General features: G+C 39.0%; 1 protein-coding gene across 1 annotated transcript in view; it reads right to left on the minus strand.

Moving 5' to 3' along the window:
- The window catches only part of CACNA2D3 (calcium voltage-gated channel auxiliary subunit alpha2delta 3), a 466,439-nt gene that overhangs the window by 284,326 nt on the left and 163,388 nt on the right, over nucleotides 1–18,725 (minus strand). The window lies entirely within an intron of this gene.

An 18,725-nucleotide genomic window follows, 5' to 3' on the forward strand; every position in this document is an offset into this window, starting at 1 on the left:
ATGAAGACTACATTTTAACTTCTAAAACAACCTTAACAGTTGGCAACAGTTTGTGATGTGTTTATTAACTGAAAGAGACCAGTTTAGTGTCTTTGAAGAATCTCATTAATTTAAATATGAATCTCTGCCCCAACTATCCATGAGAGTAAATCAATATAAATAATATTTAGACATAATTCTATACATTCATAAATTATATAAATCTATACAACCTGTACAAGGATAAGTATACCATTTACAAAGTTAAAACAGACCAGCAAGTACAAAAGATTAAGACACTTTTCATAAGCACTCTTTTCTCAGTGTGATTTGTAACATATTCTACTAAACAAGAATTAGTTAAAAATCTTACAATCTATACACTTCCATTAAAAGGCATAATAATTTAACCAGTATCTTAAATGGAAGCTTACTTAGAAAGTATCCTGCTATTTTAGCTTTTAGTTTTTCAAAAATGGCCAACCCGTAGTTTGGATTTTAGATGACAGTAGAATACAAAACAAGTCACTGTATATTAGCTAGATTTTGAAGACCTGTGTATGACAGAAATATTCAGACTCAGTGGTCTACGTACCATTAATCACATATAACAAAGACCGAGACACATCAATATTTGAAAATCAATTTAATGGAAATTAACCTGACATGATTAAACATTTGACCGTAAAGTCATTTTACTTTAATTGGTTTATAATGAGATGAGCCAGATAATCTGCTGCATACATCTTATGAATATATATAGCTATTGAGTCCTGAAGTTCTGGAGAAAAAGCACGGTTAGTCTGTTGGTTTGGGTTTTTTCCCCTCCAGAAGCCACAGGGAAAGAAAAGAGTAGAGATATAATTTGTTTAAAGGTGTAGTTTCATTAATTAAATAACTTTAAAAGTTATTAGAATTATCCAGCACCCCCACAGTTGCTACCCTTCTCTACACCGTTTAGGGAACTGTCACTGTTCTGGGTTTGATTCTTCCCATACCAAAACCAAAAGGATGAAGAAACGTGATCATTTCCAAGAAACACCAGGTCTCGTTCTATTTGGGTGAAGCCTTCTCCATCTCTGCTTATCATCCAGGTTTATCACGGATCATTAACTGCACCGCATGCCTGCCGCCCACATGTGACAGCAGGTTTTTCAGTTACCCTTTCTGCAAAAGCCAGAGACAGTTGGCAGAAGGCTTGCAAGCCCAACTCACATTTCCCATCTTAGTAAGAAACAGAATATTCCTTCCAACATTAAGCCGTGCACTAATGACTGTTATAAAATGCAATCCTACTCCAGTTCCAAGCAAAGAAGTAGTAAGCTGTTTAGCTTTGCCATGATATAGTAGATAGCAGCTAAGTCTGGAAGAAAGGCTGATATTCTATCCCTGGGAGTACAGCGATAAATAAAATGATATACTTCATTCTTCTTTCTTGCCAACCACCTTTCCCTTCACACCCCCTGGACTAAGTTCCAGCATGGTGAGGATGACTATTTCGCCTTGTTTCCAAACAACTTGTTTTCTTGTCTTTAAAGACATGGTTTTGTTTTCCTCCTTCTCAGCTGAACATGACATCTCTTCCACAACTGGTGGAGCTACAAATAAGCCATTGTGCTGCTTTCATGACAATTTTTGGTTTTGTGTCATCATGATTGTCACAGAGAAATCAAAGGGGGGGTTGCTTTTTGTTTCCTTATTAAAGACCATCACTGAAACCATTCACAACAACTAACCCAAAGTTTTTACGCAAAAATGGTACTTACATACTTCACTTTAAACAAGTAGAATACATTATGGGATAAAAGATTCTGTACTAAAATATAGCAAAATACTGTTCTTCTTTCTGAATTTAAGTTATGTATCATGGAATAAATTCTACAGTAATTCACATACAATTTAGTGATTACAAGGATTCAAAATTTACCTTGCCCATGGGTTTTATAATACTTCAGAAATATTTTTTTAAAAAGGACAATTTTCAAATAAGAATGTCAGAATATCCATAAAAAACACCTCTGAAAAAATATTATTTCCCTTCATTCAGTGGGTTATTTCCTTTTCCAAAGGAGTTAATTAGTAGATATCCTCCTTCATCATGTTCTGCAAGCGGCAAGGCTAGCCAAGTGTTAAAATCTGCTATATTCTAAATAAATGAAACCACTCGATTCACAATTAGAGGTATTTAGGACTGATTGTTTCTTTGGTTGATTTAGTACTCACTGATTTATTGGTCTGAGTCTGTATTTTCTCTTTTCAATTCTACAAGTATATACAAAATAATATGATTTATGTGGGTTTTTTGTTTTTTTTTTTTTTAAGCAAACTGTAGCACAAAATAGCCCTTACAGTATTACAGATTTTTTTTTTTTTTTTTCTGTTTGATTTAGGGAGGTTTGGGGGTTTGGTTTGTTGGTGGTTTTTTTTGCAACTGAGAAGTCTACAAAAATAACATATTTAAGACAGTCCTGCATGTTCTAAGGATTAAACATCAGGTAACATATACAGCTCAAAACTACTACTGAAAAAGATCAGCATTTAAGCTGAGCTGTTATACAGTGCCTTCTTTTGGGCACTTTCCATTCAAGGAAATTATTGAGTGTGACAGCTGAAAGGTGATAGAAGGAAAATTAAAAATAAAAACTGCAGAAAAAAAATATTAAAGTAAATCCATTTGGCATTCTGACACTGCATTCGAGATAATGCCCAAGGGAAAGGGGATAAAGTCCTGTTTGCTGACAACACAAATACTCTGCCTGCTAAGCTCTAAGAGAAAATGACTTTAGTTTAATCTTGTCAATGGAGGTCAATCTTTGATGTAACCTTAACTAGGTGAGTTCCAAGACAGCACAAGATAACATGTCACAAAGTTATTAGTCTAATAAATAACAAAATAATTAGCCGGGTTGGAAGCACAGCCAGGCTCTACCATGAATTGGCCAACAGGTGAGTTTACACTAATATTACATACAGACACGCCATTCATATAATCTATTATATGCATCTCGAAATCTAAACATGAATTTTTTATACTTTTGTGCATTTAAATTTACTCAAGCAAACACACTGGGGGGTTTTGTTGTACATTCCTTAAGAGCATCTGCATCATTCTGAATGCTTGATCAACCATTTTGAAAGCCCCTATTGTATCATAATGAAGACTTAGAGCAAGGCCGTAAAAACAGGGGACAAATAGGAATCTCAGCTTTCATATGACATTAATATTTTACCCTTGTGAAGAAAGCCTTCTCAATGCAAGCCAATATAAAATTATCAGTAGTGCTCAGTAGAACAAGCACTGGGTCATTCTGCTTCAGCAAGGATCTGACCATATTTGGCATATCCCAAAGAATCATACTGCTAATAGCCCACAGAACCCTGGGCTGCTCTAACATACTGGTATAATCATAGCAGGCAGACTTATGGGGCTCTAAGGAGACTGATGACAAAATCGTTTTACAGGTTCATTCATAAACAAGAGGAGCTAGAGACATGCGCACACCTGCAGGGCTACGATCTCACTGGCAGTATGGAGATATGGTGGGATGGCTCGTATGACTGGAGTGTTGGAATGGAAGGATACAGGGTCTTTAGGAAGGCAGGTGATACGAGGGTGGAGGGGGTCACCCTCTATGTCAATGACCAGCTGGAGTGCACGGAGCTCTGCTTGGAGATGGATGAGGAGCTGACCAAGAGCTTACGGGCAAAGGGAAGGCAGGGTCAAGAGACATTATAGTGGGGGGTCTGCTACAGGCCATCCCACCAGGAAGGCCAAGCAGAGGAGGCCCTCTATAGACAGGTAGGAGCAGCCTCACGTTCACAAGCCCTGGTCCTCATGGGGGACTTCAACCACCCCAATATCTGTTGGAGGGACAACACTGCAGTGCGTAAGCAATCCAGGAGGTTCCTGGAATGCACCGATGATAACTTCCTTCTCTAAGTGACAGAGGAGCCAACGAGGAGAGGTGCTGTGCTGGACCTTGTTGTCACCAACAAGGAGGGGCCTGTGGGCAGTGTGAAGCTCCAGGGCAGCCTTGGCTGCAGTGACCACGAAATGGTGGAATTCAGGATCCTTAAGGCAGCAAGGAGAGTGCACAGGAAGCTCATTACCCTAGACTTCAGGAGAGCAGACTTTGGCCTTTTCAGAGATCTGCTTGGCAGAGCACCATGGAATAAAGCCCTTGAGGGAAGTGCAGCCCAAGAAAGATGGTTAATATTCAAGGATCACCTCCTCCAAGCTCAGGAGGAAGTCAGGTAAGACTACCAGGAAGTCTGCATGGATGAACAAGGACCTTCTGGACAAGCTCAAACATGAAAATGAAGCCTAAAGAGGGTGGAAGCAAGGACACCTAGCCTGAGAGGAAAACAGAGAAACTGTCCAGGTAGCCAGTGATCAGGTTAGGAAAACCAAACCCCTCATAGAATTAAATCTGGCCAAGGACATCAAGGGCAACAAAATAAGCTTTTACAGGTGCATTAGTTATAAAAGGAAGAGTAGGGAAAATACGAGCCCTCTGTGGAAGGAAAAGGGAGGCTTGGTCACCCAGGATATGGAGAAGGCTGAGGTACTCAACAACTTTTTTGTCTCAGTCTTCACCAGCAAGTGCTCCAGCCACACCATCCAAGACACAGAAGGTAAAATGCCTGGGAGAATGAAAACCTGCCCACTGTAGGAGAAGATCAGGTTTGAGACCATCTAAGGAACCTGAAGGTGTACAAGCCCATGTGACCTGATGAGATAAATCCGTGGGTCCCAAGAAAACTGGTGGTTGAAGTGGCTAAGCCACTATCCACATTTGAGAAGTCATGGCAGTCCAGAAAAGTTTTCACTGACTGGAAAAGGAGAAATACAACCCCCATTTTTAAAAAGGGAAACAAAGAGGACTCAGGGAACTAGAGGCCAGTCAGTCTCACCTCTGCCTGACAAGAACATGGAGTGGATTCTCCTGGAAATCATGCTAGGGCAATGGAAAATAAGGAGGTGATTGGTGACAGCCAACATGGCTTCACTAAGGGAAAATTGTGCCTGACAGATCTAGTGCCCTTCTACAATGGGGTTACAGCACTGGTGGATAAGGGAAGAGCAACTGACATCATCTACCTGGACTCGTACAGAGCTGTCTCACATGATATACTTGTCTCTAAGTTGGAGAGACACAGATTTGGAGGATGGATCACTGAGTGGATAATGAATTGACTGTATGGTTGTACTCAAAGAGTTACGATCAACAGCTCAATATCCAAGTGGAGAGCCGTGATAAGTGGCATTCCTCAGGGGTCAGCCTTGGGACTGGTGCTAACATCTTGTTAGCGACATGGACAGTGAGGTTGACTGCACTCTTGGCAAGTTTGTTGCCAACACCAAGGTGTGTGGTGAGGTTGATATGCTGGAGGGCAGGGATGTGCCATCCAGAGGGACCTGGACAGGCTGGAGAGGGGGGCCCAAGCAAAGCTCACGAAGTTCAACAAGGAAAAGTACAAGGTCCTGCCCATGGGTCGAGGCAATCCCAAGCACAGATCTAGGCCAGGTGATGAGCAGATTGAGAGTAGCCCTGAGGAGGAGGACTTGGGGGTACTAGGGGATGGGAAACTGCCTATGAGCCAGCAGTGTGCACTCAGAGCCCAGAAAGCCAGCTGTGTCCTGGGCTGCATCAAGAAAAGTGTGGCCAGCAGGGCGAGGGAAGTGATTCTCCCCCTCCACTCCACTCTCAGGAAACCCTACCTGTAGTGCTGTGTCCAGCTCTAAGGTCCCCAGGACATGGACCTGCTCGAGCGGGTGCAGAGGAGGCCACAAAGATGATGGGGGGGCCGGAGCACCTCCCTGTGAGAGAGTTGGGAGTGTTCAGCCTGGAGAAGACTCTGAGGAGACCTTATAGCAGTCTCCCAGTACTTAAAAGGGCTACAGGAAAGGGGGGAGGGATTCTTATCAGGAAAGGTAATGATAGGACACGGGGTAAGAGTTTTAAACTGCAAGAGAATAGATTTAGATTAGATCTAAGGAAGAAATTCTTCCCTGTGAGGGTGGAGAGCCACTGGCACAGGTTGCCCAGAGCAGCTGTGGCTGCCCCCTCCCTGGAAGGGTTCAGGGACAGGTTGGATGGGGCTTTGGGCAACCTGGGCTGGTGGAAGGTGTCCCTGCCCAGGGCAGGGGGGTGGGATTAGATGAGCTTTAAATTCACTTCCAACCCAAACTATTCTATAATTCTATGTTCAGGCTGACTGGCAAAGACAAGCTCTACTTTAAAACATGCAGGATAGCCTCAACCACCATACAAAATGGAGTGCTCTATGATCCCTTAGTATGGCTGCTACAGGCATATGTTAATGATAATAAAAATTAATTCATTTAAAAGGTATCATAGAAAAATTATGGGGGATTGCAAGGTTTGTGGCATGCAACGAGAACCACAGGAGTAGGTTGCAGGGAAGAACGGATCTGCAAGGCAAGAAGGAAACTTTGAAGCTATCTGTTCCAGTTTAACCACTTATTTTGGCATAAAGTCTGAAGTACAGAAGCACCTTCATTACAATTAATACTTCGCTGACATCACTAATTTAAATATAATACTGAAAGTATTGCACATAATTGCAGTATTGCACAAACTGTGGTAGATGAGTGACATTTTCTATTCCCATTTACAGTTATCTTATCGTAAACAGATATCTTGTGATGCTTAAATTATTTATCAAGTATTTGTTAACATTGTAAACAGCATACTTATTTAAATATAAATATTTACTGTTTATTTTAAAGATACATTATAATGCAAATTGCCTTTGCAACTTCGAGAGTACTTGGCATGTAAGATTAAACATGTAACAGTTGGTTTCATCGTATTTTAAAATTAAGTATTTTGTTTTAATGGTATGAAACTATGCAAGCCACAATTTTAGTTTGATGTATTTTTTCTCTAGTACGTAAATTATTTTTACCAAGACAGCATAAAAAATGTCCCATTCACAGAGCTATGAGAATTAGGAAGGTGTAAGAGCACAACTAGGAATGATTTGCACTATAATTTTTATCTATGCAAGAACCATTGCAGTATTTCTGCAACCCTACAGCTCATCTAAAGACAAAGCTGGACATCCCTGGAAGACACTAAATCAAGGAAAGTTTATGGCATTTACATTGAAGCTCCAAAGAGGGCAAAAATGTTCAATATGTAAAAAAGAAAATGAGAAATGTTATCAACTCTGAGGGAGGCTTTCTTACTGCAAAACACATTGACTCTGGTATTCATGTGTTAACAAAGAGGCAGATGTCTGAATGTATATCAGTTTCTAAGGCTCAAAAAAGTATCTTATGACAACTGTCCAGTAAGGAGAATTTATGTTTGATGCATAGGATTAAAGCTCTTGTATCCAAGAACTTAGTGTTTATGGTGTTTAGCGAGCAAGTATAAAAGGCCATAAAAGCAAACTGCTTCTTTCAATAAAAACTGTCCTGAATTTTAAAAAGCTTTTAAATTTGAGAAAACTGTTGTTGATTATTTGCTGAAAGTTTTTGCTTACTCCTTTGTAACAACTTCCAGCATTTTTTCCCATGTCTTTATTCAGCAGCAAGGCTCAGACAACACCTGGGATTTGAAATGTTGTGATCAGACCCTCTTTAACAATGGAAGTAGTACAGAAATATTACTTGCATCCTTGCAAAAACGTCTGTTCTGTGCACAGAGTAAGATGACCTTTCTGCAGGCTATCCATTCCCTCCCAATATGATTACCCTAATAAAATTGTCTTAAAATTGAATAAATAAATAATTATTTATTATAGTATAAAATCAATTATACCAGCATGTAAATTGATAACACATCAAGGCCTCTGAGGTCTTGTAAGGATTAACTGATTCACTGAAAGTGGCAAGTAGTAAGTAATTATGATGGCTATTTTAAATCATCCACTAAAGTTTAAAGTCACTTAGGTTACAAGTTTCAGATTAAGCCTCATCTTCCTTTACAGATAAATAACTTCCAAAATATCTATTTTTATATTAAAAAGCTCTAAAGATTCTTTGTCACAAGGCTGAACAAAAACTCTTTGGTCACTCTTAAATTTAGTAAACACAAGGAAGGAGAAAAGAGAAAAGGCTTCCATAACAGGTTTTCAGTTTGACATTTTGTACAAATGTATGACAAGCCTTACTGGAGATCTAATGTTTTTCCTGGGTCTAGAAATGCACGTGTTCAGTGTGTTTATTTTCACAGAATCCTCTAGGTTGGAAAAGACCTTGAATGTCACCCAGTCCAACCATTAACCTAACACTGACAGTTTCCATCTACACCAGATCCCTCAGTGCTACTTCAACCTGACTTTTAAAGCCCTCGAGGGATGGGGATTCCACCACTGCCCTGGGCAGCCCATTCCAACACCTAACAACCCATTCTATAAAGAAACGCTTCCTAATATCTAGTCTAAATCATCTTTGGCACAACTTGAGGCCAGTACTTCTTGTCCTATCACTTGTTACTTCATTAAAGAGACTCATCCCCAGCTCTCTGCACCCTCCTTTCAGGGAGCTGTAGAGGGCGATGAGGTCTCCCCTCAGCCTCCTCTTCTCCAGACTAAACTCCCCCCCAGTTCCCTCAGCCGCTCCCCATGCGACCTGTGCTCCAGACCCTGCACCAGCTCCGTTGCCCTTCTCTGGACACGCTCGAGTCACTCAATGTCCTTTTTGTAGTGAGGGGCCCAAAACTGAACACAGGAATCGAGGGGCGGCCTCACCAGTGCCGAGTACAGGGGTCAGATCCCTTCCCTGTCCCTGCTGGCCACGCTATTGCTGACACAAGCCAGGATGCCATTGGCCTTCTTGGCCCCCTGGGCACACTGCTGGCTCCTGTTCAGCCAGCTGTCAATCACGCCCCAGGTCCCTCTCTGACTGGCAGCTCTCCAGCCACTCCTCCCCAAGCCTGTAGCCCTGCTGGGGGTTGTTGTGGCCCAAGGGCAGCCCCCGGCACTTGGCCTTATTGAAACTCCCCCAGTTGGGCTCAGCCCATGGCTCCAGCCTGTCCAGGTCTCTCTGCAGAGCCTCCCTGCCCTCGAGCAGATCAACACTCCCACCCAACTGGGTGTCATCTGCAAACTTGCTGGGGGTGCACTTGATCCCCTTGTCCAGATCATCAATAAAGATGTTAAACAGGAGTGGCCCCAAAACAGAGACCTGGGGGACACCACTCATGACCAGCTGCCAACCAGATTTAACTCCTTTAACTACAACTCTTTGGGCCCGGCCATCCAGCCAGTCTTTACCCAACGAAGCGTGTGCCCCTCCAAGCCACGAGCAGCCAGTTTCACCAGGAGAATGCTGTGGGAAACAGTGTCAAAGGCTTTAGTAATGCCAAGTTAAACAACGTCCACAGCCTTTCCCTTGTCCAGTGTGCTCCTTTCTCCCAGTTGACATATGTTAAAAAGATACCAGTTACATAGATGAGTAAGTTCAGAGCCAGTTATCATGCTCCTACAGAGCTGGAGTAAATGATGGAGACGAATTACTTAAAATTTCTAGAGCAACTTTACCCGAGAATTTAATGATTTAAGTGAATCATCTTGTAACTAGAATACAATAATAGTAGAGTCTGTGAGTTTGTGAAGATTGTGCATTTCAAAACCACATAATTACCACACATACCAGAAAGCCTGCATCCCAATTAATGAGCTTACACTCCAACACTGTGAAACAATAGAAGGCAAAAATCCCCAACCTGGAAAATCTACCAGTATAGTAGTGTGGCCCTTTGATAAGGCTTATCATCTCTTGCACACATTGCTGAGCAAGCATGAGAAGACCGGGGTAGCCCCTTCTCAGCTGCACCCGAAATGTTCCCTCCTGAACTTCCACTCTGGCACAAGCACAGGCAGAGCTCCCTTGGCTCTGTGCTTCTGCTGAGAACACATTTTCCCAACTTGCTCCTGATGGACACAGTAGAGAACTCTAAACTTAATGGTTCCAATTCAGAAATATACTAATAGAAGAGGCTTGTTTTTCTTGCTAATAAACATGAGAGGTCTGTTGGGCTTTATTTAAACCACACTTAGGAAGAAGCAGCAATTAGCCAAAAACATTTCACTACAAAAGAACAAGCTCTGTGCAAGAGCAAAGAAAACAAGGAAGACTAATAAACACTTCTGAACACTTGAGGATGTTAAAACATTTTTGAACACATTTGTATCAAGCTTACCATTACTTCCATGCTATAGTGGTCATCCTCCCTTTTCAGACTAAGAAAACCGAGATAGAACATTACACAGTGAGTCTTTACTAGATTAATGTTATTTTCAGAGCACTAAAACCCCTCACTATGCCCCATTTTATTTTTAGGCTAGAAGTAGTATCCCACTGACGTGGGTATGGCCAAAATGCAGATGCAAAAATAATTATAGTGAAACACAGGCTGACAGATTGTCAGTGGGGCTATAAAAATCTCTGCAGCTTTGTGGAGCCGTTAAGATGCACAGGCAGATATTGAAGAAAGCTTTCAGCTACTCTCCTCTTTTAAATTCTAATGACAGAAATAGAAAAGCAGTTGGATACATAACAGAAATAGCACCTAGATTTTAAAAATACTACTTCCTTTTTAAAAAAAAACATTTATCTGAAAAGCAGGGGGGTCACTTTTTTTAGCAACTGGGAAAAGAAGCAAGTATCAAGCATGTGTGATTTTTATGGGATTAACTACTGATTCTTACTGGCCATGGTCTGGGCACAAGTTTAGGCACATTTTAAACTTGAACACTGTTGTGAATGTTCTTGTCACATTTAAAAGGTACATCAGGTGCAATAAAAGTTTTTTGTATTTACTCTCACAGTTTGCTTCTGAAAAAATTTGTATGTCTCAAGCCAACGGTCAATGGATTTCTTCCCTCTAAAGTCAACTAACTCAAATATTCCCCAAACAAGTTTTATGGGGCTGACCTTTTTAAGCAAATTATATCATTTCTGTATCTTTATAAATGCAAACAATCTGCAAGATTTTGTCTCATATTTATTGCCATTTTCACTACTAGCTAGAAACACAGGACTCCCTCATTTCACTTTAAACCCTTGAAGATTGTATTAAGCTAGTGAACAGGCAGGATCAACAACTTCTATAAAATAATTTTGTAAAAGAAAATAGCAAAATCACAAAGTTGCTTCAAAATCAATGCAGTAATATTTTCTAGAGTTTCTATCTTACCACAAGGTAACACAATAGCATTCATTACAGAACATTAAAAAACCCTCTACATACAGTTTAAAATATGCTATAGAAATAGAAAAGCAAGCTATATCACAAACAGATAAGCTGAAAAGTTTTTAAGTGAAATGAGTGTAGTTGCATTCATGTTCAGCTCATCTGACACAATCAGGTTGATGACAACCTCAAGGCTGCCTCTATCAGTGGAGACATATCTGACATCTTTGTGCCTTTTTTACAGTCATATGCCCTAAGTGCCTCATTCCTACTTCCAAGCAGGAAGAAAAAATATTTCTCAAGCTCTGCATCTTCCCCGTCTCCCATGAGAAGCAACTTTAACCCAGACTCTTGGCAGTCCAAGGCATTCATATAATGCTGCTCTGTACTCAAGAGCTGTACTGTCTCCTCCGCAAGATATGCTCAGGGACAGTAGACAACCTATATATAGTCTTTTTCTGGGTTGGGGGTCAATACCTATACCTAATAAAAAAGAAAGAAACAGGCAGTTCACATCCAGCAGTTGACAACATTTGAACGCTAACTATATCTCTGAATGATGAATTAAACATGTACTTTACAAGATTTAATTATTTTTTTTAAATACAAATGGGGGATAATCAAAATAATTAAATACTGAAGAAATAGAAATGAACAAAATTTCATGGTGCTCACTGCAATCCAAGGTTTGTTTTGTTACTCTCAACCACCCACCATACACAAAGGAGGTTAAATTAATATTATTGACTACACAAAGGAAAGCAAAAAAACACGTGCAACATCATTGAATTTATTTGGGAGTAAAGTGAGAGATGAGATGTTGAGCAACTGAATATATACAAATCCTCTTGAAATGATTAATGACTCTCTCATGCAATATAGAAATTTGGTCAGCTAAGCCCACAGTTGAAATAACAAGACCATGATGATGAGCTAATTTAATAATAGAAACACATGTCTCCAGAGTCAGAGGAAAAAAAAAAAAAAAAAAAAAAAATTAATTTGAAGTGGTTAAAAAAAAAAAAGCCAAAGAAAAAATTTGGTCATGAGAATAATTATTCTACAAATGAGGGGAAGAAAAACAATCAGAGCATATTTTGCAAATTGTACTTATGTGTTAATTCATTGGAGTATTGTAACTTTCAAGATACACTATAAGAGGACTCTTCAAACCTGTAGATCACGCTAACAGACAGCACGCCTTCTGATGGGCTTATTGCTGAAATGCAAGTATCACTCTCTGATTCTTTACAGTGCTGCTTTGCACTGTTTGTATGGATAAAGTTTAACAAAAATACTGAATATACTTTTGAATGAATATACTTTTACATGTCATGCTCTAAATCTTTTCTTGACTTCATTCAACAAACATGAGTCCTAGATATAGAAACTCTATAGAACCTAGATATAGAAACTCTATAGAACCTACATATAGAAACTCTATAGAACCTACATATAGAAACTCTATAGAACCTACATATAGAAACTCTATAGAACCTACAAACCTACATATAGAAACTCTATAGAACCTACATATAGAAACTCTATAGAACCTACATAAACCAGCTGAGGAAGATTTTTCTCAAATACTAGTTTATATTTGGCCTGGGAGCTAGGTTGGGGGGCAGGGGGAGAGAGTGGAAAGAGGGGCAGGTTAAGAACTTGAATACTGCAAAGTATCTGTGTGGGTAAAATGAACACCTGCACACTGTTCTCTTCCTGAACTTGTGCGAGTGAGTGGTACAGTCCAAGAGTTAAGATTATGAAACATAAAAATGTTCTATGTTTTCAATTTTTGACCATTTTTTAGATCAAGAAGGGACAGCTAACTGATAAATATAGCAGCTGCAACAAAGGAACACATTATATAAACTGAACAAGTCAGAGCAACATCATGAAACTATCTGGAGTTTGTACTAGTATTTCTTCGCTATATTAATGTGTCAGATACTCATGGAACAATTTACTAGTATGCTTACTGAGCTGTAGACTGTGTTAATATTGTACTCCTACACATAACTTCAGACTTACAGTCAAACCGCAGCACAGTCTAAGGCTCCGTGAAAGCAACCGAAGAAACTATTTCGATTTTCAGAAACATTACCATGTTCCAGGTGTGATTTCTGTGGCACATTTATCTGCTTTGAATTAAAACAGATAAACACTTTTAGAAAAGATGATCAAGCAAATTAAGACAACCAAAGACGCAAAATTCTAGTCTGAAACCCATCTGGGTGATAGGATAACTGGCAGTTTTATGAATCATTTACCCCACAATCTAGGTTGCTTTCCAGTCTTGTTTACATGCATTAAGAGTGCAGGCTAAAGACGTGGGAGTGATAGCATCTTCCAAAGACTCTGAAGAATCCAAGAAACATTCCTAGGAAGGGCCTTGCGTGAAGCCTCTGCTGAGAATGGAAGAAGTCACCAGCGGACAAAGGCAGTCCAGACTGGGTACACGGTGTCTCTATGCATTTCCCTCAGCAGGAAAGATCACACACGTAGAGGCCTCTCAGCATTCTAAACAAATTAAAAACCATTTTGCAGCTCTCTTTAGTTACTTTCTCTAAACATCCTAATTTCCTATTTCGTGGCTCCCTTCCTGTCTCTGGTAAAGAATAAATTGAAAACAACAAGACATGAGAGGGAGTACAGTATCATTCAGTCACTAATGGGTCTGAAATGCTCATCTAGTAAAAAATATGAAGAAACCTTCATTCCTACCAGATGTTTATCTCAGATTCTACTTCTTTTGTTACCAGAACATCATATGAAGAATGACATTTTTAAGGACACACACATAGATATTTTTTGTTACTATCATCTTAATGGAAAGCATGATATACAAATACATAAATTCCTCTGCATGTGTCTACATTGAAGGAGAAGAGTTGAATTGAAAAAGATTATATAAATTGTTCATTATAATTTGCAGGGAAAATCCTGCATTGCCTTTAACCATTTATTGCAGAAACAAAGATTAGTGCAAATATACTCCCTTACAGCAAAGATTTATCAGTTTTGAATATGTTGGCTCTGAGCTTATTGCCACAAGCTAAAACAATAGTCATAAAAATATAATAATATCTAATGTTTTTAAATTGATATTTTAATGGATAATTACTATATTTAATGTATCTTATTTTCATGCTTGCTTCATTTCAAGTCTGTAACAAAAAATGACATGTAGTGTCAATAGTCTTCCCTGAAAAATACAGGTCATAAGTCATCTAACCGCTGCAATTCAGTGTCATCTTGAACAAAAGGCTTAACCAAAAGGAGAAAGCATTTGAAATAATGAAAAATTTGTGAGGCTGACCCAGAGATTATTAATTCAGGCTTCCTGGACATAAACTGACTACACAGATGACTTACTATATGTAGATTCCAAGGGAGAAATTACACTAGATATTGTTACGCTAGCCTTCAGCTGCCAGAAGAAGATCCTCCCTCCTAAATAAGGTGCCATGAAAGCACTTCATTAAGCAACAAACTTGTCATTAGCTATTTCACTGAAATAATATATAGAGTGACTAGACCACACAGGGATCTGTACAACAATACATACAACATATCATGAAGAAACCCTGAAATGTAATACACATCTCAGTCATTTACTGATCTGCAGTTTAAACAAACACAGAGACCTAAACCAGACTTATAAACTTCAGTGACAAAAAAATATTTTCAAAGACAGAAGGGCTTATGCTAATGGATACCATTCAACATGCCTAATGTAACACACATCATCTTAAGAAATATGCCATGGATACCTCCTCAGCAAACATTCAGGTACTTAGAGTACAAATATGAGCTTAGGTTTACCTGAGCTATATGCTGATGCTGAAAATTTGCTGAATTTGTTTATAGTAAAGCTGATTGGGAATAATGAAATGACATCCCTGAAATCTCTCCAGTTCCCATTCTGAATATTACTGTATTTAGTAAGAATTTTACAACAGGAAGAGGACTTATTAATACAATATTATTTTCTAATCAGAAGAATGTCTCCACTTATATCCTGTACTTTAACTGGTTTACAAATGACATGCATATTTGTCAGCATCTTGGGTTCAGTTAGACAGTTGACAAGCCCTAAATACTTCAAGGAAATGAAACATTCAATTAAAAAAAAGCTTCTCTTCTCTGTTACAGCCATGTAGAGACTTTGAACTCAATGTAAATGGGGACTGCTGAAGCTGAAAACAATAGCTGTCCCCTTATCCTGAAATGTATACATGACTAAGAAGCTAATCTGATATGATACCACTTTTATGTACAGAGGAATTAAGAGGCTTTCCAGCGGTGTATTTTAATACCCGCTCCCCAAATCCTCTGCATGAGTGTGCCTGAGAAGGTGAAATAATCTTAAGAGCTCCCAGGCATTCATACAGTCAGCAGTTGCCAAAGAGCAAATCACCTTCCTGATCTTCACTAAGGACATTTAGAAAGATATCAACGGTCTGATAGTTCAAGACCCACACATTCAATACATTTTCCTGGGCTCCTGTGACCCCAGCTCAAAGTATGAATGCACAACACTGGCATCTTTCAGACAAAGTTCAAGTGTTAAATCGGGTTTTCTCATACCTGAGCCTCACAGTTATTGAAGGCAGGACTTTGTCAATTATTAATAAACGGAAAAAGAGAAGGCAGCCCTCTACAGTTCTCCCTGGAATGCAGCAAGACTAGTTCACCAACATTTTTGCTGGTTAGCTCCAATATTCCTCAAACCTTCGGAGTATTTCTGATGGCAGTATCTGTACATCCCATCATACTGCTACCCAGTGTTTCAGCTGTAAGACAATAACAGGTGAAAAGCTTCACCCTTTTTTTCTATTTCATTCATCTTTTGTTTTCTTCTGTTCTTCCTAAATCTACTTTATATGAAATGCAGATGAAACTGAAGAAATAAACATATCTATCACTAGGCTGCTAGAAGTAAAACCTTGAGCAAATCATATAAAATGAGAAACTTCTTACTTTACACCAGCCTCACTGGAGTCTTATTATTTGAGGTTCTGCTATTACCTACAAATTAATAGATTCACAAAGCTCAAGCAAGAATCATGAAAATGCTCTTTCTGAAACTCAAAGTTTTCTGTCCCACTTCAAGAAGATGGCAATTTCTTATACTTCAGATTTGAAAATTCAGGCACAGCTATATATTTCCACAACAAAATCTTGCTGAACATTATTAGATTTTTCAATAGAAACTTATGTTTAATGAGTTTGTTTATATAAAGAAAAAAAAAATAAACCAAACAAAAAGCAACATTTTGTATCTCTCAGGAAGAGCTCAACCTTGATTCCCTAGCTGCAAGACAGAAATTATCACATTTGTCATTCTTGCAGGACAGCAACTGCCTCATGAAAAATGCTCCATAGCATTACTAGCCCTCCAAAGCATTACTGCAGATCCTCTCTCTAATATATACCGTCAACATGGTATAACTATAGTATGTACCATAGAGTGTGGTACTTGATTCCCTACCTGGGCGCTTAACAGACCATACTATATAAGTCTTGTTCAAACCTGTAATTTCTGAATGCAGCACCTGCACCTTGTGATCACGCTAATTCAACTTTCCAACACATTCCCTTTGGATGAAATCTTCACACAGGAGCTTGCATAGCACTAATTCCAGGCACTAGCACAGAAAGAATTTAGCTCTCAGATTTACCTACTGAAATCATTTCACCACTGTAGTCAGGCCATGGTTCTATTTTTAGCATCAACAAAATAACTACCTGCCGGTATCGCAAAACCTGGGTTAAACACTTCATTTGACCTAATGTTTACAGGCAAACTAATCAGGGCATTATTAATTCAGAATGATAAATAATGACAGCTTCCTAATACGTTGTTAGTATCTATGAATCTGTCTCACTTGTGTGGATGTAGTCCAGAAGACATCCTGGAATAGCTAAAAATCCCCTTATTTTTAACATTTTCTACTAAGTCAATAGCTTGAGCATCACCATGAGTCACAGAGGTTGACTAGCGGGTGACAATCATGTGTTGAAATTATACACGTCAAAAGGCTGTGATTCACTTAAATCAAGTGTCTGTGTTTAATTTATTTATATTAAGCTTCTACATTTCTGAAACATGGTTTCACCCAACTGCTTCCCTAGGAGTGTAAATCACCATCAAAGTACAGAAGAGTAAATCTGCAGAACATAACTGGGTTTGAATATGACGCACAGCAAACAATTGCAAAAGCACATATACAGATTCATTGTTAAAGCTGCTCCAGCCTTGGAAACGTCTTCACATTTTTCCACAGTTTATGCAGGAATTTAGAATGTTGCAAGTATATAATTAGTATTAGATGTGATTAATTCATACTGTGGGAAAATACAGAAAGAACTGAAATAGAGCTCTGTGGATCTCCTTTCTCTCCACCCAAACTGCAATCAAGCATATGCCTATACGACTCTCTGAACGTACTGCCAGAGCTTAATTTTGGGAGCTGGCTTTTTTCTCCTCTGGCTGCAATATTGAATGTTTCATTTTTCACTGTCACACTATTTACCATGCACATATTTCAGTCATATCATTTCACAGTATGGTTCTGGGGCTGGTTGGCTCACGGCTTCTTTGTACCTATTTTCCTTCATTCTCTTTTTCATTTCTTTCTCACAATGTTGTTTGCCAAGTCTTATTTGCCTATATTTGTAAAATAAGAGCAAATTATTATCAGCCCTTTGAAAGACACATAATACAGTGTTCTAGAAAAAAACCTGCAGGTTTCATCTGCATGGTTTGAGAACAATCAGTTTTGATTTCTACTCTGGTTCACTCTGGATTTTGCTATGAGCTGTGTGTCAGAATGACAACTAAAAATCTTCAAAGTTTACTTGTTGCAATGCTGAAAACATGAAACCCAAACCTTTTTAGTTTGGTACAGAACAATAAATCAGTCCTCCGATTACTTCAATAGGGCTCAAATTTGCTTGAAGTATTATGTGAACCTTAGCAAAAATCTGATGGAAATTTAGCTTTTAATGATAGCTGAAGTCCGTCAATGCTTGGCATGGTTCCACAAGCTTTAACGTCAGGTTTGCAAAGCTTGGGCAAGCACATGCTTTCACTGGTGTTTACTTACCTATAATAAGCAAGAGTAAGACACTCCTATGTATAGCAGTTTCTGAATTTGGTGTGCATTTCACCATGCTAAAATTAAGTGAAAGCAAGACAACAGAGAAAAAAGTGATGCGAGGAATAAAGCATGGGAAAAAAATAACGACTTTGGTCCTACTCTGCCCAAAATTGCATGAGACTCCTGAACAGAAGTGAAATGGAAAAAATAAATGCCTGAGTAACTTAAATATTTAATTCCGAAATCTTGCATTTGGCTATAATTTGGTGTGCTTCTGCTGTGTTTGATAACTATGCTGTACAACACAGCCCAGGGCAGAAAATTCTCTTAATTCAGAGAAAAAAAGTGAGCTACAAGCTTGCTTGCACAGTACTGTCCCTGAGTTAATCATTAAGAGAAGAGCCTATGACATCAGAGGCAGTCTCATACTACACAGACTGGCTTTCAATACCACAGACTTTCTGCTTTC

Source organism: Athene cunicularia (genome assembly GCF_003259725.1).
Source record: "Athene cunicularia isolate RWA chromosome 12 unlocalized genomic scaffold, athCun1 chr12_part1, whole genome shotgun sequence".
In the NCBI taxonomy this organism is placed as follows: domain Eukaryota; kingdom Metazoa; phylum Chordata; class Aves; order Strigiformes; family Strigidae; genus Athene; species Athene cunicularia.